The sequence below is a fragment of the Salmo trutta genome, chromosome 4 (assembly GCF_901001165.1).
Source record: "Salmo trutta chromosome 4, fSalTru1.1, whole genome shotgun sequence".
Taxonomy (NCBI): domain Eukaryota; kingdom Metazoa; phylum Chordata; class Actinopteri; order Salmoniformes; family Salmonidae; genus Salmo; species Salmo trutta.
Genome location: NC_042960.1, coordinates 30778432 through 30797612, shown reverse-complemented (window position 1 = coordinate 30797612; position 19181 = coordinate 30778432). Strand labels below are relative to the sequence as shown.

Below are 19181 nucleotides of genomic sequence, written 5' to 3'. Positions count from 1 at the left end.
TGTAGCTCCCCAGTGCCGGCAGCACTCATGCAGCCCCAGACCATGACACTCCCACCACCATGCTTGACTGTAGGCAAGACACACTTGTCTTTGTACTCCTCACCTTGTTGCTGCCACACAGGCTTGACACCATCTGAACCAAATAAGTTTATCTTGGTCTCATCAGACCACAGGACATGGTTCCAGTAATCCATGTCCTTAGTCTGCTTGTCTTCAGCAAACTGTTTGCGGGCTTTCTTGTACATCATCTTTAGAAGAGGCTTCCTTCTGGGACGACAGCCATGTAGACCAATTTGATGCAGTGTGCGGCGTATGGTCTGAGCACTGACAGGCTGACTCCCCACCCCTTCAACCTCTGCAGCAATGCTGGCAGCACTCATACGTCTATTTCCCAAAGACAACCTCTGGATATGACGCTGAGCACGTGCACTCAACTTCTTTGGTCGACCATGGCGAGGCCTGTTCTGAGTGGAACCTGTCCTGTTAAACCACTGTATGGTCTTGGCCACCGTGCTGCAGCTCAGTTTCAGGGTCTTGGCAATCTTCTTATAGCCCAGGCCATCTTTATGTAGAGCAACAATTCTTTTTTTCAGATCCTCAGAGAGTTCTTTGCCATGAGGTGCCATGTTGAACTTCCAGTGACCAGTCAGTATGAGGGAGTGTGAGAGCGATAACACCAAATTTAACACACCTGCTCCCCATTCACACCTGAGACCTTGTAACACTAACGAGTCACATGACACCGGGGATGTCACGTCCTGACCAGTAAAGGGGTTATTTGTTATTATAGTTTGGTCAGGACGTGGCAGGGGGTATTTGTTTTATACGGTTTTGAGTGTGTGTTTATGTAGAGGGGCGTTTTATTTATGTTTCTGGTTTTTGGTTTAGTTCTATGTTGTACAGTTCTATGTCTGTTTCTAGGGTGTTTATTTCTATGTTTAGTATTTGGGATTGGGGCCTTCAATTGGAGGCAGCTGGTTATCGTTGCCTCTGATTGAAGGTCCTATAATTAGGAGTTTGTTTGTTTTGGGGATTGTGGGAGATTGTTCTTTGTATTGCTGTGTGAGCCTACAAGACTGTTTGTCATCCGTTTTCTTGTTTTGTTTTGTGTTTAATAAAAATGAGCATTCACATACCCGCTGCGCCCTGGTCCATCCATTACGACGACCGTGACAGGGGAGGGAAAATGGCTAATTGGGCCCAATTTGTATATTTTCACTTAGGGGTGTACTCACTTTTGTTGCCAGCGGTTTAGACATTAATGGCTGTGTGTTGAGTTATTTTGAGGGGACAGCAAATTTACACTCTTATACAAGCTGTACGCTCACTACTTTACATTGTAGCAAAGTGTCATTTCTTCAGTTTTGTCACATGAAAAGATATACTCAAATATTTACAAAAATGTGAGGGGTGTACTCACTTTTGTGATATACTGTAGGTGTTCCTTTTGTCCAGGTGGTAAAGGTCAGTGTGGAGTGCGATTGAGATTGCGTCATCTGTGGATCTGTTGGGGCGGTATGCGAATTGGAGTGGGTCTAGGGTATCCGGGAGGATGCTGTTGATGTGAGCCATGACCAGCCTTTCAAAGCACTTCATGGCTACAGACGTGAGTGCTACGGCTCTGAGGTCATTTAGGCAGGTTGCCTTTGTGTTCCTAAGCACAGGGACTATGGTGGTCTGCTTGAAACATATAGGTATTACAGAGTCGGTCAGGGAGAGGTTAAAAATGTCAGTGCTGCTCTCGTGCATGATTTAGTGTTGCTTGCCTCGAAACGAGCATTAAAGGCATTTAGCTCGTCTGGTAGGCTCGTGTCACTGGGCAGCTCGCGTCTGGGTTTCCCTTTGTTGTCAGTAATAGTTTTCAAGCCCTGCCACATCCGGCGAGCGTCAGAGCTGGTGTAGTAGGATTCAATCTTAATCCTGTATCGACGCTTTGCTTGTTTGATGGTTCATCTGAGGGCATAGAGGGATTTCTTATAAGCGTCCGGATTAGTGTCCCGCTCCTTGAAAGCGGCATTTCTAGTCTTTAGCTCGATGCGGAAGTTGCCTGTAATCCATGGCTTCTGGTTGGGATATGAACGTACGGTCACTGTGGGGACAACGTCGTCAATGCACTTATTGATGAAGCCGATGACTGAGGTGGTATACTCTTCAATGCCATTGGATGAATCCCGGAACTTATCAGTCTGTGGTAGCAAAACAGTTCTGTATAGTAGCATCCGCGTCATCTGATCACTTCTGTATTGAGCGAGCCACTGTTACTCCCTGCTTTAGTTTTTGCTTGTAAGCAGGAATCAGGAGGATAGAATTATCGTCAGATTTCCAAAATGGAGGGTGGGGGAGAGCTTTGTATGTATCTCTGTGTGTGGAGTAAAGGTGGTCTGTTTCCTGTTTCCGGTCACAACTTGCAGACTTGTTTACGCTGTTGTGCGTTTTTGTTGCCGTTTTTACTTTGCTACCTGACGGTTTTTACTTTTTCATTACCGTATATTTTTACTTTTTCCCTCACTCAACTTTTTTTTTTTTCATTCAACTTTCCTACCCCGGAGGTTTTATCTGGACATGGTTCGTCAGGACTTCAAACAGCCGAAGCTAAGTAACATTAACATGATGCCTTCTAATTGCAGTCGTTGTACTCATAATATACAGGAGAACGATCGCCTTACGGCAAGGATAGCTGTGCTGCAAGCCCAGCTTCAGACGCAATCGTTAGGCAAGGGTCATTTCAGTGTAGGAAAGGATGAAACAGCGTCTGTGCCACCAGCAAGTACAGATAGTAACGTTAGTATAAACCCCCTCGCACGGTCCCCGCAGCCGGACATCTTTCTCATGGCTTCTGGAGGGAAACGCTGTAGGAATGCTCAACCGGTGTCGCTTATTCAGCCGACAGAAACTTTCAACCGGTTCTCCCCATTAAGCGAGTCGGAGTCGGAGGCCGAGACTTCTCTGGTCTCTGCTCCTCCCGTTGTGGGGTCTGAGACGCCGACGGCTCCCACCATTAGCTCTGACAAATTGAAAACCCTAGTCATTGGCGACTCCATTACCCGCAGTATTAGACTTAAAACTAATCATCCAGCGATCATACACTGTTTACCAGGGGGCAGGGCTACCGACGTTAAGGCTAATCTAAAGACGGTGCTGGCTAAAGCTAAAACTGGCGAGTGTAGAGAGTATAGAGATATTGTTATCCACGTCGGCACCAACGATGTTAGGATGAAACAGTCAGAGGTCACCAAGCGCAATATAGCTTCAGCGTGTAAATCAGCTAGAAAGATGTGTCGGCATCGAGTAATTGTCTCTGGCCCCCTCCCAGTTAGGGGGAGTGATGAGCTCTACAGCAGAGTCTCACAACTCAATCGCTGGATGAAAACTGTTTTCTGCCCCTCCCAAAAGATAGAATTTGTAGATAACTGGCCCTCTTTCTGGGACTCACCCACAAACAGGACCAAGCCTGGCCTGCTGAGGAGTGACGGACTCCATCCTAGCTGGAGGGGTGCTCTCATCTTATCTACGAACATAGACAGGGCTCTAACTCCTCTAGCTCCACAATGAAATAGGGTGCAGGCCAGGCAACAGGCTGTTAGCCAGCCTGCCAGCTTAGTGGAGTCTGCCACGAGCACAGTTAGCGTAGTCAGCTCAGCTTTCCCCATTGAGACCGTGTCTGTGCCTCGATCTTGGTTGGGCAAAATTAAAAATGGCGGTGTTCGCTTCAGTAATCTTACTAGTATAAAGACCTCCTCCATTCCTGCCATTATTGAAAGAGATTGTGATACTTCACATCTCAAAATTGGGTTACTTAATGTTAGATCCCTCACTTCCAAGGCAGTTATAGTCAATGAACTAATCACTGATCATAATCTTGATGTGATTGGCCTGACTGAAACATGGCTTAAGCCTGATGAATTTACTGTGTTAAATGAGGCCTCACCCCCTGGTTACACTAGTGACCAAACCCCCCGTGCATCCGGCAAAGGCGGAGGTGTTGCTAACATTTACGATAGCAAATTTCAATTTAAAAAAAAAAAACAATGACGTTTTCGTCTTTTGAGCTTCTAGTCATGAAATCTATGCAGCCTACTCAATCACTTTTTATAGCTACTGTTTACAGGCCTCCTGGGCCATATGCAGTGTTCCTTACTGAGTTCCCTGAATTCCTATCGGATCTTGTAGTCATAGCAGATAATATTCTAATTTTTGGTGACTTTAACATTCACATGGAAAAGTCCACAGACCCACTCCAAAAGGCTTTCGGAGCCATCATCGACTCAGTGGGTTTTGTCCAACATGTCTCTGGACCTACTCACTGCCACAGTCATACTCTGGACCTAGTTTTGTCCCATGGAATAAATGTTGTGGATCTTAATGTTTTTCCTCATAATCCTGGATTATCGGACCACCATTTTATTGCGTTTACAATTGCGACAAATAATCTGCTCAGACCCCAACCAAGGAAGATTAAAAGTCGTGCTATAAATTCTCAGACAACCCAAAGATTCCTTGATGCCCTTCCAGACTCCCTCTGCCTACCCAAGGACGTCAGAGGACAAGAATCAGTTAACCACCTAACCGAGGAACTCAATTCAACCTTGCGCAATACCCTAGATGCAGTTGCACCCCTAAAAATTAAAAACATCTGTCATAAGAAACTAGCTCCCTGGTATACAGAAAATACACGAGCTCTGAAGCAAGCTTCCAGAAAATTGGAACGGAAATGGCGCCACACTAAACTGGAAGTCATCCGACTAGCGTGGAAAGACAGTACCGTGCAGTATCGAAGAGCCCTCACTGCTGCACGATCATCCTATTTTTCCAACTTAATTGAGGAAAATAAGAACAATCCGAAATTTCTTTTTGACACTGTCGCAAAGCTAACTAAAAAGCAGCATTCGCAAATGGAGGATGGCTTTCACTTCAGCAGTAATAAATTTATGAACTTTTTTGAGGAAAAGATCATGATCATTAGAAAGCAAATTACGGACTCCTCTTTAAATCTGGGTATTCCTCCAGGGCTTCATTGTCCAGAGTCTGCACAACTCTGCCAGGACCTTGGCTCAAGGGAGATACTAAAGTGTTTTAGTACTATATCTCTTGACACAATGATGAAAATAATCATGGCCTCCAAACCCTCAAGCTGCATACTGGACCCTATTCCAACTAAACTACTGAAAGAGCTGCTTCCTGTGCTTGGCCCTCCTATGTTGAACATAATAAACGGCTCTCTATCCACCGGATGTGTACCAAGCTCACTAAAAGTGGCAGTAATAAAGCCTCTCTTGAAAAAGCCGAATCTTGACCCAGAAATTATAAAAAACTATCGGCCTATATCGAATCTTCCATTCCTCTCAAAAATTTTAGAAAAAGTTGTTGCGCAGCAACTCACTGCCTTCCTGAAGACAAACAATGTATACGAAACGCTTCAGTCTGGTTTTAGACCCCATCATAGCACTGAGACTGCACTTGTGAAGGTGGTAAATGACCTTTTAATGACGTCAGACCGAGGCTCTGCATCTGTCCTCATGCTCCTAGATCTTAGTGCCGCTTTTGATACCATCGATCACCACATTCTTTTGGAGAGATTGGAAACCCAAATTGGTCTACATGGACAAGTTCTGGCCTGGTTTAGATCTTATCTGTCGGAAAGATATCAGTTTGTCTCTGTGAATGGTTCGTCCTCTGACAAATCAATTGTAAATTTCGGTGTTCCTCAAGGTTCCGTTCTAGGACCACTATTGTTTTCACTATATATTTTACCTCTTGGGGATGTCATTCGAAAACATAATGTTAAATTTCACTGCTATGCGGACGACACACAGCTGTACATTTCAATGAAACATGGTGAAGCCCCAAAATTGCTCTCGCTAGAAGCCTGTGTTTCAGACATAAGGAAGTGGATGGCTGCAAATTTTCTACTTTTAAACTCGGACAAAACAGAGATGCTTGTCCTAGGTCCCAAGAAACAAAGAGATCTTCTGTTGAATCTGACAATTAATCTGGATGGTTGTACAGTCGTCTCAAATAAAACTGTGAAGGACCTCGGCGTTACTCTGGACCCTGATCTCTCTTTTGAAGAACATATCAAGACTGCTTCAAGGACAGCTTTTTTCCATCTACGTAACATTGCAAAAATCAGAAACTTTCTGTCCAAAAATGACGCAGAAAAATTAATCCATGCTTTTGTTACTTCTAGGCTCGACTACTGCAATGCTCTACTTTCCGGCTACCCGGATAAAGCACTAAACAAACTTCAGTTAGTGCTAAATACGGCTGCTAGAATCCTGACTAGAACCAAAAAATTTGATCATATTACTCCAGTGCTAGCTTCCCTACACTGGCTTCCTGTTAAGGCAAGGGCTGATTTCAAGGTTTTACTGCTAACCTACAAAGCATTACATGGGCTTGCTCCTACCTATCTTTCCGATTTGGTCCTGCCGTACATACCTACACGTACGCTACGGTCACAAGACGCAGGCCTCCTAATTGTCCCTAGAATTTCTAAGCAAACGGCTGGAGGTAGGGCTTTCTCCTATAGAGCTCCATTTTTATGGAATGGTCTGCCTACCCATGTGAGAGACGCAGACTCAGTCTCAACCTTTAAGTCTTTACTGAAGACTTATCTCTTCAGTAGGTCCTATGATTAAGTATAGTCTGGCCCAGGAGTGTGAAGGTGAACGGAAAGGCTGGAGCAACGAACCGCCCTTGCTGTCTCTGCCTTGTCGGTTCCCCTCTTCCCACTGGGATTCTCTGCCTCTAACCCTTTTACAGGGGCTGAGTCACTGACTTACTGGTGTTCTTCCATGCCGTCCATGGGAGGGGTGCGTCACTTGAGTAGGTTGAGCCACTGACGTGGTCTTCCTGTCTGGGTTGGCGCCCCCCCCTTGGGTTGTGCCGTGGCGGACATCTTTGTGGGCTATACTCGGCCTTGTCTTCGGACGGTAAGTTGGTGGTTGTAGATATCCCTCTAGTGGTGTGGGGGCTGTGCTTTGGCAAAGTGGGTGGGGTTATATCCTGCCTGTTTGGCCCTGTCCGGGGGTATCATCGGATGGGGCCACAGTGTCTTCTGATCCCTCCTGTCTCAGCCTCCAGTATTTATGCTGCAGTAGTTTATGTGTCGGGGGGCTAGGGTCAGTCTGTTACATCTGGAGTATTCTCTTGTCTTATCCGGTGTCCTGTGTGAATGTAAATATGCTCTCTCTAATTCTCTCTTTCTTTCTTTCTCTCGGAGGACCTGAGCCCTAGGACTACCTGGCATGATGACTCCTTGCTGTCCCCAGTCCACCTGGCCATGCTGCTGCTCCAGTTTCAACTGTTCTGCCTGCGGCTACGGAACCCTGACCTGTTCACCGGACGTGCTTGTTGCACCCTCGACAATTACTATGATTATTATTATTTGACCATGCTGGTCATTTACGAACATTTTAACATCTTGACCATGTTCTGTTATAATATCCACCCGGCACAGCCAGAAGAGGACTGGCCACCCCTCATAGCCTGGTTCCTCTCTAGGTTTCTTCCTAGGTTTTTGGCCTTTCTCAGGAGTTTTTCCTAGGGAGTTTTTCCCAGCCACCGTGCTTCTTTCACATGCATTGCTTGCTGTTTGGGGTTTTAGGCTGGGTTTCTGTACAGCACTTTGAGATTTCAGCTGATGTACGAAGGGCTATATAAATAAATTTGATTTGATTTAGAGTTTTTTTTCCTGCGGGTTGCACAAGTGACATGATGGTAGAAAGTTGGTGAAACGGATTTAAGTTTGCCTGCATTAAAGTCCCCGGCCACTAGGATCGCCGCTTCTGGATGAGCATTTTCTTGTTTGCTTATGGCCTTATAGAGTTGGTTGAGTGCGGTCTTAGTGCCAGCATCGGTCTGTGGTGGTAAATAGACAGCTACGAATAATATAGATGAGAACTCTCGTGGTAGATAGTGTGGTCTACAGCTTATCATAAGGTACGAGCAATACCTCAGGTGAGCAATACCTCAAGACTTCGTTAATATTAGACATTGCACACTAGCTGTTATTGACAAATAGACACACACCCACCCCTCATCTTACCAGACGTAGCTTCTCGGTGCATGGAAAATCCCGCCAACTCTATATTATCTGTGTCGTCATTCAGCCACAACTCGGTGAAACACAAGATATTACAGTTTTTAATGTCCCGTTGGTAGGATAATCTTGATCGTAGGTCATCAGTTTTATTTTCCAATGAGTGCACGTTGGCCAATAGAATGGATGGCAGTGGGAGTTCCAGTTGGTGGTGAGTAATCACTGTTCTGATGTCCAGAAGTAATTTTTGGTCATAAGAGACGGTAGCAGCAACATTATGTACAAAATAAGTTAAAAAATAAGTTACAAACAACTAAAAAAATTAAATAAAAATAGCACAGCTGGTTAGGAGCACGTAAAACGTCAGCCATCCTCTCCAACGCCATCTTGAGCTGCTTAATTTGTGTAGATAATCCTTTCTAAAGCAGATTTTTTGAAAGATATTACGAAGAACTGCAAAAGTGTTGCTAAGGCGCTCCACTTTCTGGAGAACCGAGTTTTGAAATTAGTGGAATGCCAAGTGGAAGAAGAGTATGATAGCTAAGGAAATTCAGGTGTTTGATTGCAAATGCGGAGGGAGCCGAAAAGAAAACACAGAAGGCTGTTGTATAAAATACCTGTCTCCGGATTACATCTTCAAACTAAGGGAAACCATGGAATCCGTGACAGAGAGGGAGAAGTGTTCCTCCATGTATACGGGTAAGAGTCTACCTAGATACATTTTCAGAAATTATAAGTTTCTAATTTTGTCAGACAGTCATTTTCAATGCAAGTTAAAGCGTACTGTTAGCTAGCTAGCTAACGTTAGCTGGCTGGCTCGCTAGCTAATGTTAAGTGTATGATCTGTGTAGTAATATTATTTGTATCTCAGATACATTTGCATTGCTAGTTATAGCCTAATGTTAGCTAGCTAACATTGACCCTAGCAAGTGGGTTAGCTTTAGCTACCTGTAGATTCATGCAGGGTAATTATGGTTCATTGTTTAGCTAGCTAGCTACTTGTCTATACAAAAGACTCCACTGTGCAAGCAACCATTTCACTGTACCATTTACACCTTCTGTATCCTGTGCATGTGACAAATACACTTCGATATTATTAGACATAGTGTGTGTTTACCAGAGACGGTAATGTGAAGAACAACATGACCTGCACCAAAGTCAAATTAGGATATAACGTTAGACCAACGAGACAGTGTCCAAGTTTTAAAATTCTCTGGTAGAATGCCCTGCTTTTATTTCATCACACTCACAACCATAAGTTCTTTTCTATAATTACCTCACCATTAACTTGTAAATAATGATCTTGTTCTGAGTTTATTTTCCTGTAATAATGAATACAAATTAGCTAAAGTTAAGGCGTTGTCAGCTATATGATATGAGCTGTGTTCGAATACTCATGCTAACCGCACTAACCGTACTATTTTTGACGTGAATTGAGTATAGAGTATGCTTATTGGTCATTGTACGGCTGTCGCTCTAAATTTGCCAAAATACAAAGTATACATGGACACTATTTCTGTGCTTTTAGGGCCCATAATGCAATTCTTCAGAAAATGGGTGTGACTTCACAACATTTTCAGATTTTCAGTCTAATGTACATCGTTGAGAACGTATGAGGTTGTGTGTCTGTTGATGTGTGTGTGTGCGAGTGTATGTGAGCGGCAGGTTTTTCTCCGCAACGTCACTATTACCACTACAATTTGTTATTATCAGTAGCATTTCATTATTATTATTCAAAGTTACTACCTCTAAATATTAGTCTAGTATACAAATGAAGAAATGTCAGATTGGAGAGGATTGTCACATTTTCGTATTGACTCAAAAGAAACATGTGCAATTTCACTATTGAATCCCACTTTGTTTGTTGTTTTTCCTTTTCATTTATGTTTCATATCATTTTTGATGTGCCCATTTTATTTAAATGTCTGTTACTGTTGTCTTGGGCCTATAAGGCCCAACGTGAAAAGGGGTTTCTGTTTGTTCACTTGTTTACATGGATATGCTTCTTAATAAAACCTATTTGAAACAAGCCATTACACTTTGTTATTATCATGGCATTTCATTATTCTTATTCATGTTATCACTTATATATATTAAATCTACAAATTAAGAAATGCCAGTTTGGAAATGATCTGTCGCATTGAGTCAAAATAAAGATATGTGCAACAAATTATGACAAATGTTATCACGTCCTGACCAGTAAAAAGGCTTATTTGTCATTATAGTTGGTCAGGGCGTGGCAGGGGGGTGTTTGTTTTGTGTGTTTGGGTATTGTGGGTTTAGGTTCTAGTTTTCCTATTTCTATGTTTAATCTAGCTTTTCTATTTCTATGTGAGTTTTGGCAATGACCTCCAATTAGAGACAGCTGGTTGTTGTTATCTCTAATTGGAGGCCATATTTAGTTGTGTTTGTTTTCACTTGTGTTTGGGTGGTTGTTTCTCGTATAGTCTGTGCACCTTACTGGACTGTTTTTGTAATTTGTTTATTTTGATTAAGTGTTTTCTTTAATAAAATAAGAAGATGAGCACTTTACCCGCTGCGTTTTGGTCCCCCTCCAACGACGCTTGTGACAAATGTGAAGAAAATGTTGAGCAATGTAATAAAGTAACAACTTTTCAAATAAGTTATGTTACACGTTACGTTGGCTGACAATTTGTTATGCTACGCTATCCTTACGAACCGCATAGCATTACATCAGTATGCACAGGTATGTTAGCTAGTTACATAACGTTAGTTGGCTACTAATACATCGAACTTGCCAGGCAGTATATTAACTATCCACTATCTAACTAACTACCCAAATTTTATTGACTTGATTATTCACATCATTCTTAGCTAAGTGGTATAGTCGCTGTGCGTTTCAATGGACATTGTTAATTCTGGCTATCTACTCCGATTTCAGAGCACTCTCGCGCAGAATAACTGATTTACGAATGCTCAACACCCGTTGACTATGGCCGATGTCGGCATTTTTTTAAATGTATTTAATTGTTTCCATCTGCACAGTTACAGTCACCAATGCTCTGGATAACATGAAAACAGCCTAATCAGCTCTGCTAGGGCAAGTAAAATGGTCAGAGTGAGGTGTTCTCTCATTTGTGTCTGGAAGTAGCTAGCAAGCTAGACAACGTTAGCCAGTTAGCTTGGGTGCTGTTGAACGCTCGGATCAACCCTACTCCTCAGCCAGTGGCAGAGCGAAATACTCTGAATTTAAGAACGGACAATCTGACATTATTTGAACTGGCTAGCCAGAAAACGTAACATTAGCTAACGAGAAGAGAGAGAGAATTTTTCCCTTTTGTACTTTAACTATTTTGCACATCGTTACAACACTGTTATAGACATAATATGTCATTTTAAATGTCTCTATTCCGTTGGAACTTTTGTGAGTGTAATGTTTACTGTTTATTTCACTTTTGTTTATTATCTATTTCACTTGCTTTGGCAATGTACACATATTTTTCCCATGCCAATAAAGCCCATTGAATTGAGAGAGAGAGAGAGAGAGAGAGAGAGAGAGAGAGAGAGAGAGAGAGAGAGAGAGCGAGAGAGAGAGAGAGAGAGAAACGGCTGGTTAAACAGTAGGGAGTCATCCAGGCATTGGATCTTCTCCCTCTGACCTGTCCATATGGCTGTAGCTTTCCTGTTTCTCGTGTTCCCTCTCTTCCTCTTCTATATCTCTCTTTTTGTCCTCTTCTCTCTGATCCAACTCTTTCCCTCAGCCTTGCCTATCTCTCTGCGTCTCTGTATTGTCGTCCCCAGTCCCTCTTCTTACAGTCTCTCCCTTACTTTCGTCTCTATCCTCTCTCTCACTATGCTTCCTCTTCTCCCTTTAGGCTAGGCCTCCCTCCATCTAAATATATAATGCGGTGTCCTTCCGAGCACCTGTTAAAACAAGCAGCAATGTCATCCAGCTCCGTCTCGTATGGCCGTACCTCTGCTCAGCCCAGCCCCCCGGTCTGTCATAACGAGACTAGAACAGAGGCTATAGAGCAGACGCAGACACCAGGACTGGACGGGCTCAATCACAAACAGTGCTCTCTAAAGCGCTAGTCTGACATGGACCTAATGGATTATACACGAAGAGTTTATTTCCAAAAGTATTTCTTTCTTTCCCTCTCTCCCTTCTCCCTCTCCAGGAGCGATCGTCTGAATATGAAGGGAAAAACGGCACACCTCAGTGTTTATGGAAATAGAGTAAATATAGATTTAACGGCTTGCGTGATGCGGATTGGGCTGTAAAACAGACGGCTCGCGATGTAGAGAATGCTGCAGTACAATTGCCGACACAGGCACACACAAATGCACGAATGCACAAAGGAAACAGTGGGAGCCAATCAGTTAGTCATTAACTGTTAGTGAGTGATACTGCACCCAGGGGTAAACAAAATAACAATACAATTAAACTATTGAGGTGAAATGACTTGTGGGAATCAACTTGCCGAACTGTACTTGTAGGAGAACTGGAGAGAGCTGTTCAGCTCATAACAATGAACGAAACATGTGAACCTAACATGACGCCAACCTGGGAGTCGTAGTTTTAATTAGCTAACACACTGTTCATAGCAACTAAAGAGCCATATGGGATACTTCTGTCTAAATCAATATGTGTGGTAGCTACGATTAAAACTAGCAAAACACTTCAGAAAGTAAGTCAAATAAATATTCTTATAATGCTTTCTCTATCCGGCCTCCAGGGGCCTTCTAAGTTAAGACGATATTCAGGCATTTCCAGTGAGCAGTTAAAAAGTTCAGTGTTTGAATAAAAAGCTGTAATAATGGGCCAATGTCCTTGAATCAGTGTTTGGATGAAGGGTAATAATGGTATGGAGTTCTCTGAACACGGCTTTGTGCCTTCAGGCCAGAACACAAATAAAGCCTGAAGTTTTCAGCTCAGCGTGATGTGCTTAACGACATCGTCACTTCAGCTGTCAGCTCCTGTAAATGTAATAAACCTAGCACAGTGGAAATGTGAGCGTGTGTTATCTGTAAAATTGGTGTGAGTGTGTGCATCGTCGAGAACGTACGAGGTTGTGTGTCTGTTGATGTGTGTGTGTGTGTGTGCGAGTGTATGTGGGCGGCAGGTTTTTCTTCACTATTACTATTAACTATTACTTCACTATTACTATTAACTTCACTATTACCACTACACTTTGTTATTATCAGTAGCGTTTCATTATTATTATTGAAAGTTACTACCTCTAAATATTAGTCTAGTATACAAATGAAGAAATGTCAGATTGGAGAGGATTGTCACATTTTCGTATTGACTCAAAAGAAACATGTGCAATTTCACTATTGAATCACACTTTGTTGTTTTTCCTTTTCTCTTCTTTTTCATTTATGTTTCATATCATTTTTGATGTGCCCATTTTATTTAAATGTCTGTTACTGTTGTCTTGGGCCTATAAGGTCCAATGTGAAAAGGGGTTTCTGTTTGTTCACGTGTTTACATGGATATGCTTCTTAATAAAACCTATTTGAAACAAGCCATTAAATCAAATCAAATCAAATGTATTTGTCACATACACATGGTTAGCAGGTGTTAATGCAAGTGTAGCGAAATGCTTGTGCTTCTAGTTCCGACCATGCAGTAATATCTAACAAGTAATAATACCTAACAATTCACAACAAAGACCTTATACACACAAGTGTAAAGGAATGAATATGAATATGTACATACAAATATATAAATGAGTGATGGCCGAACGGCATAGGCAAGATGCAGTAGATGGTATAGAGTACAGTATATACATATGAGATGAGTAATGTAGGGTATGAAAACATATAAAGCGGCATTGTTTAAAGTGGCTAGTGATACATTACATCAAGATGGCAAGATGCAGTAGATGGTATAGAGTACAGTATATACATATGAGATGAGTAATGTAGGGTATAAAAACATTATATGAAGTGGCATTGTTTAAAGTGGCTAGTGATACATTACATCAAGATGGCAAGATGCAGTAGATGGTAAAGAGTACAGTATATACATATGAGATGAGTAATGTAGGGTATAAAAACATTATATGAAGTGGCATTGTTTAAAGTGGCTAGTGATACATTACATCAAGATGGCAAGATGCAGTAGATGGTAAAGAGTACAGTATATACATATAAGATGAGTAATGTAGGGTATGAGAACATTATATAAAGTGGCATTGTTTAAAGTGGCTAGTGATACATTTAATTACATCAAGATGGCAAGATGCAGTAGATGGTATAGCGTACACTATCTACATAAGAGATGAGTAATGTAGGGTAAGTAAACATGATATAATATAAAGTGGCTAGTGATAAATTGATTACATCAATTTTTCCATTATTAAAGTGGCTGTTGTTGAGTCAGTGTGTTGGCAGCAGCCACTCAATGTTAGTGATGGCTGTTTAACAGTCTGATGGTCTTGAAATAGAAGATGTTTTTCAGTCTCCCGGTCCCCGGAGAGACTGAAAGGTGAACAGGCAGTGGCTCGGGTGGTTGTTGTCCTTGAGTATCTTTTTGGCCTTCCTGTGACATCGGGTGGTGTAGGTGTCCTGGAGGGCAGGTAGTTTGCACCCGGTGATGCGTTGTGCAGACCTCACCACGCTCTGGAGAGCCTTCCGGTTATGGGCGGAGCAGCTGCCGTACCAGGCGGTGATACAGCCCGACAGGATGCTCTCGATTGTGCATCTGTAAAGGTTTGTGAGTGTTTTTGGTGACAAGCCAAATTTCTTCACCCTCCTGAGGTTGAAGAGGTGCTGCTGTGCCTTCTTCACCACACTGTCTGTGTGGGTGGACCATTTCAGTTTGTCCGTGATGTGTACGCCGAGGAACTTAAAACTTTCCACCCTCTCCACTACTGTCCTGTTGATGTGGATAGGGGGATGCTCCCTCTGCTGTTTCCTGAAGTCCACAATCATTTCCTTTGTTTTGTTGACATTGAGTGAGGTTATTTTCCTGACACCTCACTCCGAGGGCCCTCACCTCCTCCCTGTAGGCCGTCTCGTCGTTGTTGGTAATCAAGCCTACCACTGTAGTGTCGTCTGCAAACTTGATGATTGAGTTGGAGGCGTGCATGGCCACGCAGTCGTGGGTGAACAGGGAGTATAGGAGAGGGCTGAGAACGCACCCTTGTGGGGACCAGTGTTGAGGATCAGCGGGGTGGAGATGTTGTTACCTTCACTTTACACTTTGTTATCACTTATAAATATGAAATCTACAAATTAAGAAATGCCAGGTTGGAGAGGATCTGTCGCATTGAGTCAAAATAAAGATACTTGCAGCTCACCTGGTGTTCAACCTTCCCAAATTCTCCCATGTCACCACGCTCCCCTGCACACTCCACTGGCTTCCAGTCGAAGCTCTCATCCACTACAAGACCATGGTACTTGGCTATGGAGCAGCAAGAGGAACTTCCCCTCCCTACCTTCAGGCTCTGCAGAAAAATCCTACACCCTAATTGTGCACCAATTGGAAGTCGCTCTGGAAAAGAGCATCTGCTAAATGACTAAAATATAAATATAAAAATGTATATGCCTACCTTGTCTTTGTCTGTTGCCTTTTCCACATATGAAAATATGAAATACTGATCCTATTTCGACGCAAAAATCCCTTCATACAAGTCCGATGGGTTTTCTCCCACTTTTACCCGAAATATTCACGTAACGTCACAAACCCTGCTACTGGGTTCATTAGATGGCGAGAGGACGCCGTAATGAGAGAAATCACGTAGCCTAAACTACTGAAAATAGGCCTTTTATCAGATTAAATCTTGACAGGATCGTTTGATTCGTATTAAAGAGATGTCCTGTCACGAATATAGCCGTGTTGAATCGACCAAAATCCAGCCGGGATGTGAATACTCATCTTTTAATGATAATGAATAAAGCAAACACGGAAAACAATAAACAGGAACGACTAAAGACAGGTTAACAGGCTATACTTACAATAATAGCAGTGCTAACGAAACAACCCACAAACCCAGATGACAAACACACTCCTAATATATGACTCCCAATCAGGAACAACGATAACCAGCTGTCCCTGACCGGGAGCCACACAGACCAACATAGAAACAGAGATCCCAGAACACACATACACAGACTTCTTCTGCCACGTCCTGACCAAAATACTACACAACTACTCCCTCTGCTGGTCAGGACGTGACAGTACCCCCCCTAAAGGTGCATACCCCGAATGCACCTAAAAAGAAACCAGAAAAATCCCCAATACCACAACAAAAAACAATATCCCTAAACAAAAAGGGAGGGAAGGGAGGGTGGCTGCCGTCAACTACAGCACTTGTGCTACACCCCCCCTCCCCAACCCACCTATCCTGGAGGTGGCTCTGGTTCTGGCCTACTGCCCTCCAGACTGTAGGCAGACTCATTGGGTTCCGGGTCGTAGACAGACTCACTCTGTTGCGGATCGTAGGCAGACTCTTTCCGGTCAACGCTGTAGGCAGACTCATTTAGTTCACAGTTAAATATACACTTATTCAGTTCCGGATCGCTGACAGACTCCCTCGGTTCCGGGTCGCAGGCAGACTCCTTCGGTTCCGGGTCATAGGCAGAATCCTTCGGTTCCGGGTCGCAGGCAGACTCCCTCGGTTCCGGGTCGCAGGCAGACTCCCTCGGTTCCGGGTCGCAGGCAGACTCCCCCGGTTCCGGGTCGCAGGCAGACTCCCCCGGTTCCGGGTCGCAGGCAGACTCCCCCGGTTCCGGGTCGCAGGCAGACTCCCCCGGTTCCGGGTCGCAGGCAGACTCCCCCGGTTCCGAGTCGCAGGCAGACTCCCCGGTTCCGGGTCGCAGGCAGACTCCTCCGGTTCCTGGTCGCAGGCAGACTCCCTCGGTTCCGGGTCGCTGGCAGACTCCCTCGGTTCCGGGTGCTGGCAGATTCCCTCGGTTCCGGGTCGCAGGCAGACTCCCTCGGTTCCGGGTCTCAGGCAGACTCCCTCGGTTCCGGACTGCACACTGGTGCCGGATACTCTGGACTGCACACTGTTGCCGGATACTCTGGACTGCACACTGTTGCCGGATACTCTGGACTGCACACTGTTGCCGGATACTCTGGACTGCACACTGTTGCCGAGCTCTCGAGGCTGGGCTGACGCCCTGGACGCCTGATGCGTGGGGCTGGTAGAGGAGGTACCAGGCTGGATACACGCACCCCATGGCTAGTGCGAGGAGCGGGAACAGGCTGAATAGGACTAGGCTGACTCATGGGAAGCTTGATCCGTGGTGCTGGTACTGGTCGTGCCAGACTGGAGGTACTCACTTCCGGGTCAGCACGAGAGGCGGGAACCGGAAAGACTGGGCCATGGAGGTGCACAGGTGGCCTTGACCGCACCTCCTGCACAACCCGTCCTGGCTGGATGGAACTAGCAGCCCTGCACGAGCAGGGTGCTGGTACAGGGCGAACTGGGCCGTGCAGGGGCTTGATGGTTACCGTGCGTAGAGCGGGCGTAGGGTAGCCTGGTCCGAGGAGGCGTACCGGCGACCAGACACGCTGCACAGGCATCCTCCTACCAGGCTGGATGCCCACTCTAGCACGGCATCTGCGAAGGGCTGGAATAGCGCGCACCGGCCTGTGCGTGCGTATGGGCGAGATTGTGCGCACCTCAGCAAAACACGGCGCCCTCCACTCCATACGCTCCTCCACATAATCACGGGTAGCTGGCTTATGGCTCTTCCTTGGCCTAGCCAAACTACCCGTGTGCCCCCCCAAAATTTTTTTATTGGGGGTGCCTCTCCGGCTTCCTTGCCAGTCGTGTACCCCGGTAGCGTTCCCGGTCCTCACCAGCCTTTCGCCGTTCCTCCCTCTCTCTTTCCACCTGTCCCCATGGAAGGCGATCCTTTCCAGCCTGGATCTCCTCCCAAGTGTAGGAGCCTTTTCCCTCCAAGATCTCCTCCCAGGTCCATTTCTCACCATAGTCCATGTACTCAGCGTCCCTCTTCTCCTTCCTCCGCTGCTTGGTCTCTTTATGGTGGGTTGTTCTGTCACGAATATAGCCGTGTTGAATCGACCAAAATGCAGCCGGGATGTGAATACTCATCTTTTAATGATAATGAATAAAGCAAACACGGAAAACAATAAACAAGAACGACTAAAGACAGGTTAACAGGCTATACTTACAATAATAGCAGTGCTAACGAAACAACCCACAAACCCAGATGACAAGCACACTCCTAATATATGACTCCCAATCAGGAACAATGATAACCAGCTGTCCCTGATCGGGAGCCACACAGACCAACATAGAAACAGACATCCCAGAACACACATACACAGACTTCTTCTGCCACGTCCTGACCAAAATACTACACAACTACTCCCTCTGCTGGTCAGGACGTGACATGTCCAGACATGCTACTTTCGGAAACTTTCTGAATGGACATACTCTATAGCCCTATAGAGAGAATCAGCGAACTCACAACCCCGTAAAATGACCCGTCAATCAAAGCCACCAGAGTATGTCAGAGACAAGAGGAAATATTTATATTTTCCTTAAAACGTATTAACAAAAAAGCCTAGGCCACCTTAGGCTTTCCGAAAGTAGGTTAGATGAATTGATAAGGAAAGTACAGTACGAAGAGGAGTGAGACAGCTATGCGATAGCAGCATAATGAAATTGACAATCGTTAAAATAGAAACAAATACACGCCACATGTCCATAGCCTTTTTTTCCACTGTTGATTCGTCTATAAATAAAGAAAAGATTCTCTATCAAATTATACCATGTCTGGTTGGAGATAACATTAGCTCGTTATAGGCCTCAGAGCCAGAAGAAACTATTTTGAATAATGAATGAATAGTCAGACACATCCAACCTTTTTTTCAAAAGAATCCCAATTTATTTATCTACTAGCAAGCAATGAAAACGAGCATGGTATACAAGAAAGTCCACAAATCAAACCAATTTTTTTCCCCCTGAAGTCTGATGTGCAGGGTGCTTCTACCACCCTGCACATCAGATAGTTTAGCAGCCGGAGTATCAAACGAGAGTTAGAAAGAGGATATGTAGAACGTTCAACAGACAGACTAAAGTTAACGAAACAATCGCTTATGATCATTAGTAAACACTCGTGCTATTAGATCAAGTCGATCTACGTTAATAACGTTAATCCCAAAAGTGTTTCTCCCAAAATGAATGTGTGCCTA

At 44.3% G+C, this 19181-nt stretch overlaps 1 protein-coding gene across 4 annotated transcripts in view; it reads right to left on the bottom strand.

The window, feature by feature from the left end:
- Positions 1-19181, bottom strand: part of lrp8 (low density lipoprotein receptor-related protein 8, apolipoprotein e receptor) — a 270817-nt gene that overhangs the window by 44828 nt on the left and 206808 nt on the right. The gene's annotated exons all lie outside the window — the stretch shown is intronic.